Raw genomic sequence first — 9,670 nt, 5'->3', positions numbered from 1 at the left:
CTCTTTATTAAAAATAAATTAACTACAAAAGACCACACAAATCACACCCAGAAGAAGAGGTGGAAAATCGACTGATAAAGAAGATAATTGGAGCTATGTAGTGGGAAACGACGATCTAAACCACACCACAATCTTTACATTCCATGGCGGTATTTCAAAATTCAATGCCCACTAAAGTTAGACATTGGTAATGTCGCTTGACTACTCCACTTACATCATACCTTGTGCTTTCTCAGGTCCTCTATAGTTTGATCTTCAGTTATCTCATATGTATCCTTTCCTTCATCAGGTGCGATAGGAGAACATTCACCATGGCATCATTTATTACCTGCACTACAATAGAAATAACATACAAGGACATACATACACATTTTATTTAATTAACACATCTATTAATTCACATATGATATTACCCTAAATAATCTACATGGCTATAGGAATAAATCACATGGCTGTAGGAATAAATGTCTTGGCTGCAGGAATAGACTAGCAAAGGTAGAACATGATTTAATGAGTTCAAGCTTAACATATGGAATACATATAGTCAAATTCCAAAATATTACTACTACTATGCAAACCAAAAGATAACAAAAACTCAAGAGTTTTAAGGATAAAAATATAACAAAGTATCAACTCATCATGTCCGCCAACTTTAAGAGCCTGTTGATCCTACAACAAAAGGAAAATTTTTGACTCTTGCACTAACTCTCAAATCACCAATGGTGCCCTGACCTATCCCTCCTGAAGCCAAATTCCAATAAAATCCCTTCATTTTTTCCAACCTAGACCATCTGGTTGATTCTTCTTTAAGTGCATCATAGGGTTGATCTATAGGCTGACATCCCAATAGTGGTCACATGAGAATAGGAGGCTGAAAGATCAGTGGTAGCCAGTTGTTGGTTTTCGCTCTACCTAGCTATATATATCTGGGGGCTCTTTGCATAGCTGCTTGAAAATTTTGCAATGAATAAGGTTCCCCTTGCTTTAATTGATGTGGTAAGTTATTCCAGCGTTGAGTTAACCCATCTATTACAGTTGCTCTATCAGTCTGAAGTAGATGCTCATATGCCTAATAGATTTCTTCTCTTATTGGAAGCACTAGTTTTCTAACATCATCCCTTACCAATAATTTTTGCCATTCGTAATAAATAACTCTTGATTCTTTTGATTCTTTCCTTAATGACAATGGACAATCAAACTCTAAATCCTTATATTCTATGACTTGTGTTCCCATGGTGGTCTCATTCTAGATCCATGACATTAAAGCTTTGATATGGATATCCCCAATATATAATAAATGGTTCCACTCACTATCTGAGGATACAACATAATTATGTAAATAGAATTCACATAGCAAATTATTCATAGTTGGTGGAGAGGTTTGGTAAGCATAAAAGAACTCTTTAGGGGTTTCTAAAGAGGGGCTAAGATCCCTAACAATATAGATCAATTTGAAATTTAAATACCACTCCTTCAAATGCACAGAATAAACCATTGGAGGTGCCCTACATTGCATCAATTCAGGGATCATACTAGCTATTGTTTCAACTTTAGTCTTTAATTCATCAATTTTGTTATCCCTCTTTTCAATTTCTTTTTGTTGCTTATCAATAATCCCTTGCAACCTATCCCTCTCTATTTCCCATTGTCTATAAATATTAAAGCAATGGATAAACTGCTTAGGGATGAAGGAGGTCTAATAGGTGTTACCTTAGGCCATGGAATTTCTTCAATAAATTCTTCAATCTGTGTTGGAATTTCTCCAATATTTTCCTCAAACTGATGTGAAGTGTCTCCACCAGTCTCTTCAAACTACTCTTTATTCTCTTCAATGGTTTCCTTAAGATGTTGTGGAATTTCTTCATTAATTTCCTCAAGCTATTGTGCCACAAAAGAAAGATTTGTCAATCTATCTTCATCAGCTTCTACCTAGATTTTAGCATATGCAAGGCTTCCTTCTTCTTGTAATTCGATATTAGCAGGGCTTCCTTCTTTTGATGTTTCCAATGCAATAACCCTTAAGCCTTTAATTGTAGATTCTCCTTCATTGAAGGAATGCATAAATTCTATAGCTATTTCTTCATTAAAGTCTCTGATTTTCAAGAAGTAATCCAGCTAGCCATGGTGTCTAAAATGATGCTCACAAAGAGCATCCTGCAACAATACCTCATGAATTGTTGGCTCATGGCGGATTAGATCACCACCCATCTCTTACTCTGCTAGTATTGAACATTATAGAGTTGAGAAACAGAGAACCAAAATATCCCACAACTTGCTAAATTGAAAATTCCATAGTATTTCAATTCTAGCGGCAGAATTTATTATTTTCTTGTGTGAAATAATAACTTGATAAACAACGATGGCATGCAATCAACTCTAAGTACCAAAAAGGAAGGATAATCAATAACTTTGGAAACTAGACCATAAAGCTCCCCCCAACTTAACCTAGCATGTGTCCACACAAGTTGATGAGATTTCAGGAAGAGTAGTGGATTTTTAAAAATGAATAATCATAATGAAATAATAAATGCATAGTTAAAACAAAACACAATATGTACATACCTGCAATCGTATGGAAAATGATGACGAAATGAAGTGAAATGATAGATAAGAAAGTGGGATGGAATGACGTGTATGGAATTTTATTTAGGGAGAAGAATATTCCCATAAGATATGAAAATATTTATTGTGAAATGATGCGAGAAGAATTATGAAGCAGTAAGCATGTTCACTACAGTGGTTGTAGGAACCTCACCATTATTACTTTGCTCAATTGCAGCAAGAAGTTGATCAATTGTTGTAGGATCCTTGGTAGTTGCTGTAGGAACCTTTGTTTCATCATTTTGATCAAATTGTTGCAAGAAATCCTCTTCAGTGGTCGGCTTATGATACAGACGCAGTCGGTGACCATTCACTAAAAGTTTAAACCGAACATGATTAATTGTGGTCAAATGAACTACTCCATTATTGAAAACTTATTCTATCTCATATGGACCTAACCACCTGATTTGCAACTTCCCCATAGCATCTTTATATCTGGAATCATATAGTAGTGCCCAGTCACTTGCTTTGAACTTCTTCTCTTTAATATACTTATCATGCCACTTTGCTCTCTGATTTTGAATCAATTATGTCTGTTGGACAGCAATTTTCCTCCATTCATCTAGAGTATTTAGTTGTTGAATACATTCCTTCTGTGTTGCAAACAATGTCATATTTAATTGCAAAGTTGTCCTTAAATTTTTATGCTCGGATTCAATAGGCATCATTGCTGTTTTTCCATAAACCATCTCAAAAGGTGTAAAACCAATTGGTGTTTTCCAAGTTGTTATCTATGCCCAAATTGCTTCTAAAAGCCTATGAGACCAGTCTTTTTTATGAATAGATATTGTTTTGGTAAGAATAGCCTCAAGCTCCTTATTTGTGACTTCTACCTGTCCATTAGCTTGTGCATGATATAGAGTAGATTTTTTGTGCCTTATATTGTATTCATTGACCAAAGATGCTATTAATGTTGAAGTAAATTGAGGTCCCTGGTCCTAGACAATCTCTTGTGGTACTCCATATCTTGTAAATATCTCTTCATAAAGAAACTCAACCACCTTATTGTCTCTGGCATGTGTCATGGCACGAGCTTCTACCCATTTTGTTACATAGTCTGTACATACCAAAATGTAGGATTTGCCATTAGAAGGTGGATCAATTGGGCCAACAAAATCTAAACCCCATTTATCAAATGGTGCTACTAATATTTGTGGATATAATGGCATTTCATCAAATTTTGTATGTCTTCCCATACATTGGCATCTATCACATTTCCCTGTATATTGTGTTGCATCCTTGTGTAATGTAGGCCAACAGTATCTTCTATTTAGTACTTTCAGTGTTGTTCTTTTGGCAGCAAAATGTCCTCCACATGGCTCATCATGACATACATGCAGGATATCATATGTTTCATCTTCTTTCACACATCTTCTCATGACTTGGTCAGGCCCAGTATAAAACAAACAATCAGCAATCGATGAGAAGTTAAAAAAAAATTCAACCAACAATCTTTTTCCTTGGGAGAGAAATGAATTGCCATTTTAGCAGTAGCTAAATAATTGGCAATATCAACATACCAAGGAGTATGAGCTTGGATAAGAAATAAATATTCATCTAGAAAAGCATCATCTATCACTGTAGAATTTTCTTGTAACTATAGTCTTGAAAGATAGTCTGCAACCAAATTAGGCTTCCCTAGTTTATCAACAACTGTGATATCAAATACCTGCATCAACAACAACTAGCGAGCCAATCTACTAGTTATTGAAGGCTTATTCATAAGATATCTGATTGTAGTATGATCCATTCTCATGACTTGGTTAGACCCAGTATAAAACAAACAATCAACAATCGATGAGAAGTTAAAAAAAAATTCAACCAACAATCTTCTTTCCTTAGGAGAGAAATCAATTGCCATTTTAGTAGCAACTAAATAGTTGGCAATATCAACATACCAGGGAGTATGAGTTTGGATAAGAAATAAATATTCATCTGGAAAAGCATCATCTATCACTGTAGAATTTTCTTGTAATTGTAGTCTTGAAAGATAGTCTGCAACCACATTAGACTTCCCTGGTTTATCAACAACTATGATATCAAATACCTACATCAACAAAAACTAGTGAGCCAATCTACCAGTTATTGAAGGCTTATTCATAAGATATCTGATTGCGGTATGATCTGTATGTACTAACATAGGATATCCCATGACATAGTGCTTGAATTTGTTGAGTGCATATATAATAGCTAACATTTCCTTTTCAATGACTGTGTAATTCAACTCAGGTCCCTATAAGTTCTTGCTACTATAATATATTGTATTTTCTAATTTGTCAATCTTCTATCCTAAGACCACCCCTATTTCATAATCAGATGCATCGGTATGGATTTGGAATAGTAAAGACCAATTCAGACCTTTATGAATTGGTGCTTGAGTCAAGGCATGCTTAAGCTTTAAGAAAGCTTCATTGCATGTTGAGGTCCATTTAAATTCTATATCCTTGGTAAGTAGTGAATATAAGGGACTCAATTATGCTGAAATCTTTGATAAACCTTCTATAGTATCCAGCATGATCGAGGAAACTTCTTACATCTTTTTGCTTCATAGGGGCATTGATATTCTAAATGACTTCAATCTTTGTTGGATCCACCTGTATTCCTTTTACAGATATATGATGACCAAGGACTATGCCTTCATGCATCATGATGAAGCATTTCTCACTATTTAATGACAAACTATAGTCTTCACATCACTGCAAAACTTTTTTCAGGTTCCCTAATGCTTGTTCAAATTCAGAACCATAAGTTGTAAAGTCATCCATATAGACTTCCATAATGTCTTGAGAAATATCAAAAAAGATACTGATCACTACTCTTTGAAAAGTGGCTTGAGCATTACACAACCCAAAAGGAAGAACAGAATATGCATATGTGCCCCAAGGACAAGTGAATGTTGTCTTCTCTTGATCCCCTGCGGCTATCTGAATCCATCAAGGAATGAAAAGTATCTTTTACCAACCAAGGAATCCAATACCCGATCCGCAAATGGTAATTGAAAATGATCTTTTCTTGTTGCTAAGTTTAGAGCTCTATAATCAACACATACCCTCCATTTTCCTCCTTTCTTAGCGACTATGACCAAAGGTGATACCCATTGGCTATCAGAGATAGGATAGATAAACCCAACCTTTAACAGCTTCTACAATTCTTCTTTAACTATCTCCTTCAAGGCAGGATTAATTCTTCTTTGAGGTTGTCTAAGTGGGTAACTCTCTTCTTTTATATAGATATGGTGGGTGCAAAATTTTGGATCTATCCCATTCATATCCATGTAATCCCATGAAAAAGCATTTTTATGATATTTCAACAAGTCAACAAGGGCCTCTTTTTGAGTATCTGAAAGATCTCTATTGATATTCAAACATTTATTCAAATCAACTTCTATCTTGATAGTAAGATCAATCTAGTTCATATAAGAAAAATGAGAAGAAGATAATTCTTGTGGCAAAAGATTATGCAATATATCAATGGCTGCAGGAAAGTCCAGACCTGCAATATTTGGAACCAACTCTTGCAATTGTTGTTATTGTATCAATTCATTTGCCAGAATTTTATAAAGAATTGAGTCTTCATCATGTAATTGCATGAATGTCCCTTGATTAATCATCATAAGATGATTAATAGAGTCAACTACCTTAGATTCTTCTCCTAAAATAGGCCAAACGGCTTGTTGTTGATCAAGCTGAGGTTGTGCAGGAGAATACAAAGGTAATGTTTTTGTAGAATTCCCATCTGAAATAGTCATATCCCCTGATCTACATCCAATATATGCATTAGCCGTGGCAAGCCAAGGTCTTCCCAAAATCACCAGATATCCTCCCAATGTTGCCTTTGGAGATAAAATCATAAAGTCTGCAGGGTATTCCCAAGAATCCAAAATAACCACTACATCCTCAATGATACCCTTGGGTCTTACTATAGAGCTATCAGCAAGTTGTATAACTGTGGGTGTAGGCCTTAGACTATTAATTTCAAGTTGTTTCATTACTTCTCTTATCATCACATTAATGGCTGCCCCTAAATCAATTAAAACATTTCTTATTTGGTTGCCATTAATGACTATACTTACAACAGGACTACCTGGATCAAAATATTTTGGAATTGCAACCTTGCCTAACATAATATCTACCAATTAACCCATAACATGCACTATTTGTGGATCCTTCTTCTTCCTACCAAGTTTTTTTTAAAACATGCTTCTCTTAGTGCCTTACCATATATGGGAACATCTTTTATTGCTTGCAACAATGGAATTTTAACACAAATATGCTTCAATTGATCTATAATATCAAATCCTTGCTCTTGTTCTATGGGAACCTCCTTTTCTTGCAATCTCTGGGGAAATGGCAGTGATATCTGCTTCTGAGGGATCGCATCTGTTGGATCAGAGATTTCTTGTTCTTCTCATACCTCAATAATAAATAGAGGAGATGGATTAGGCAGAGTTATCCCAAATCAGAGGTGAATATCACTTAGAGATAGAGAATAGGCTAGGTATTGATTAAGATCTACTGAATAAGCTTTTTATTGTTACTAAGGCTTAATATTAGGATTTGGGAGTGGTTGAGTAGGCAACTACATTGGCTTAGGTGGGACTGCAGTGGCTGCAAGAGGAGGCATTATTACAGGAGGTTGTGGCTGTTGAATAGGCTGTTGATAACAAGAAGATTGGGCATTCCATGTTAGGATTCGCACAGATACTAAGAGGGGGGTGTGAATCAGTATCTGACCGGTATGAGAAATTTTTCAACTTAAAATATGCAGAACATATTAATACTGTGTACTGGTAAGCAGAAAGTAATGCAATAAACAGAGATAATAGTAACCACATGAAAAACACACCATAAAACAATGATTTAATGAGGAAACCCAGTGTGGGAAAAACCTCGGTGGGATTTGTGATCCACAATATTCACTTACTAGACAATAAGAGAATATTACGGTTACAAGAGGGGCCTACACATGTAGGAAGGCCAAGTGCCTAGAGCTCACTGCTCAAAATAGAAGTCTCACTGACTTACAAAATGGATTATATGAATCCAGTGTCTTGTACTGCTTCAAAATAGTATCTATAATGCCATATCTAGTACCGGTTTCTACTCTGCTTCTTACATAAACCCTTAACCTATAATTCGCATAATAGGTCTACCTTATTTTGCCTAATTACATTCCTCCATAATCATCCTACATCCTTACAATGTTTTATAATGAACTCTCTTATATAAGAGTCATTTTACATCATGCAAAGTTAGCTTACAATGTTTTTACAATAATAAACAAAATACATTAACAACAAAATTCATGTTGGCCTCTATGTTGGTATGCTTCCTTTCACTGCCAGTGTTAGTGGTGTGAGTGTCGGTGTGGAGTCTAATCCTGCTAGTGCCACTGTAATGCCTTGTCGGTGTCATAGGATTGTAAGGTTGCCATTAATGACAAAACCTTCAATCACTTACAATGTCTCATTGGAGTGTGCATTTGCCAACAATCTCCCCCTTTGGCATTGATGGCAACATTCATGAGAAAATTCAAAAGTGTGTCCAAAAATTGAAGTCCAAAAATATGTTACCAAAAATGTATGAACTCCCCCTAAGCAGATGAGTCCTTTGCTAATTATTTTCTCATTCCACTACTCCCCCTTTGGCATCAATGACAAAGGTTGTCAAGGTGTCAATAGAGTGTGGTTTTCTACCTCAACCTTGTAATCGGGTGGTTACAATTTGAAAAAGATCTACCAAAATTAAATTTAGGATTTCAAGAAACTTCTTACTATCTTTTATTGTTGCCTTTGTTCTTTGAACTGTCCTGGTGAGGTGCTACATTTTCTCTGCCGGTGTTTTATGTCCTTGTACTAATGCTTTGAATATTTCCTTCCTTAAACATGCTAAGTAGTCCAACTTTGGACTTAATCTCCATTTCAGATCCTTAGCCTTGCTTTTTATTTTCTCCTTTTCTCTTTCTAAATTTGGTAACTCTTCCTCAAAACATGTTATCTTTTGCTCAAAAATGGATAATTAATCAGATGAATTAATAAAATTGTCAGCTAGCTTATTAATTTCCGCCTGTATCTTGCTTATTTTTCTGTCAATGTCAACTGTTAAAAAGTTTGTCTTGCAAGTGTCTCTATAAAAAGTTTTGAATTCCTTAAGTGTGTTGCATAGTTCTGGTAGAAGTATGTCAAATTCCCTTGTACACTTCTTTATTTGATCATCAAAGAATTTTTCTTTTTCTTTTTCCAACTTCTCCTTGAATGCATCTTCCTTTATTTGCTCAACTGTCACTATGTTGTTAGTAATATACTTAGACAAAGTGTCAAGTTGACTCAATGAATCCTTATTATCTACATTGCATTTTGGAGCTATCATCTTCAAAATTGGGATTGTGTCATCTATAGCTTTATAATCTTGTGAACTACAATCTATTATTTTCTTCAAAGAATCTAAAATAACTTCAGTTACATTGGTTGATTTAAATGTTGTAGAAGAGGAACCAACATACTGAATTCCACCGGTGGGAGCACTATCCTTGCTTGTAGTGACCTCTGGTAGGTCAGTCTGTGTTTCCATTTCCTTAACAAATGGTTTACCTTGTTCACTAGATGCTAGTGCCACTGATTTTGCATTTTCCTATTGCTATTTTGGAGCCTATTGCTCAGCCTGTTGTCCTATGTTATCATCTGCTAGTTTTTCTTGTGTGTTATCAGTGCTATCATTTACCGGTGGCTTGCTAGCCATATCTATCTTACCAGTTGTGTCTTTTTCCACCACAATATTGACTTTTTGAGTATCAACATCCATAGTGTATAGTACCTTAGAGTGATGCATCCATACTGTCATTTGCCATACTGTCATTTGCCGGTTGATCTCCAATTGTTTGTACCGATGGAGTATCTTGAGGCGGTGGGGGTAAATTGTCAGTTATCTTTAAGCTTGGAGGACCACCAATCTTTCCTTTCCATTTATCCTTGTCCTTTTGATAAACTTTGATAGGCTTGGGATTCTTATACTCTTCCTATTTTTCTTTCTCCACAAGGAATATATCCCATCCATTTGCAGTTTCCTCTGCA

The sequence above is a fragment of the Cryptomeria japonica genome, chromosome 7, assembly GCF_030272615.1.
Source record: "Cryptomeria japonica chromosome 7, Sugi_1.0, whole genome shotgun sequence".
NCBI classification, from domain to species: domain Eukaryota; kingdom Viridiplantae; phylum Streptophyta; class Pinopsida; order Cupressales; family Cupressaceae; genus Cryptomeria; species Cryptomeria japonica.
The sequence above is the reverse complement of the archived record's forward strand: the minus strand, read 5'-3'. Positions refer to the sequence as shown.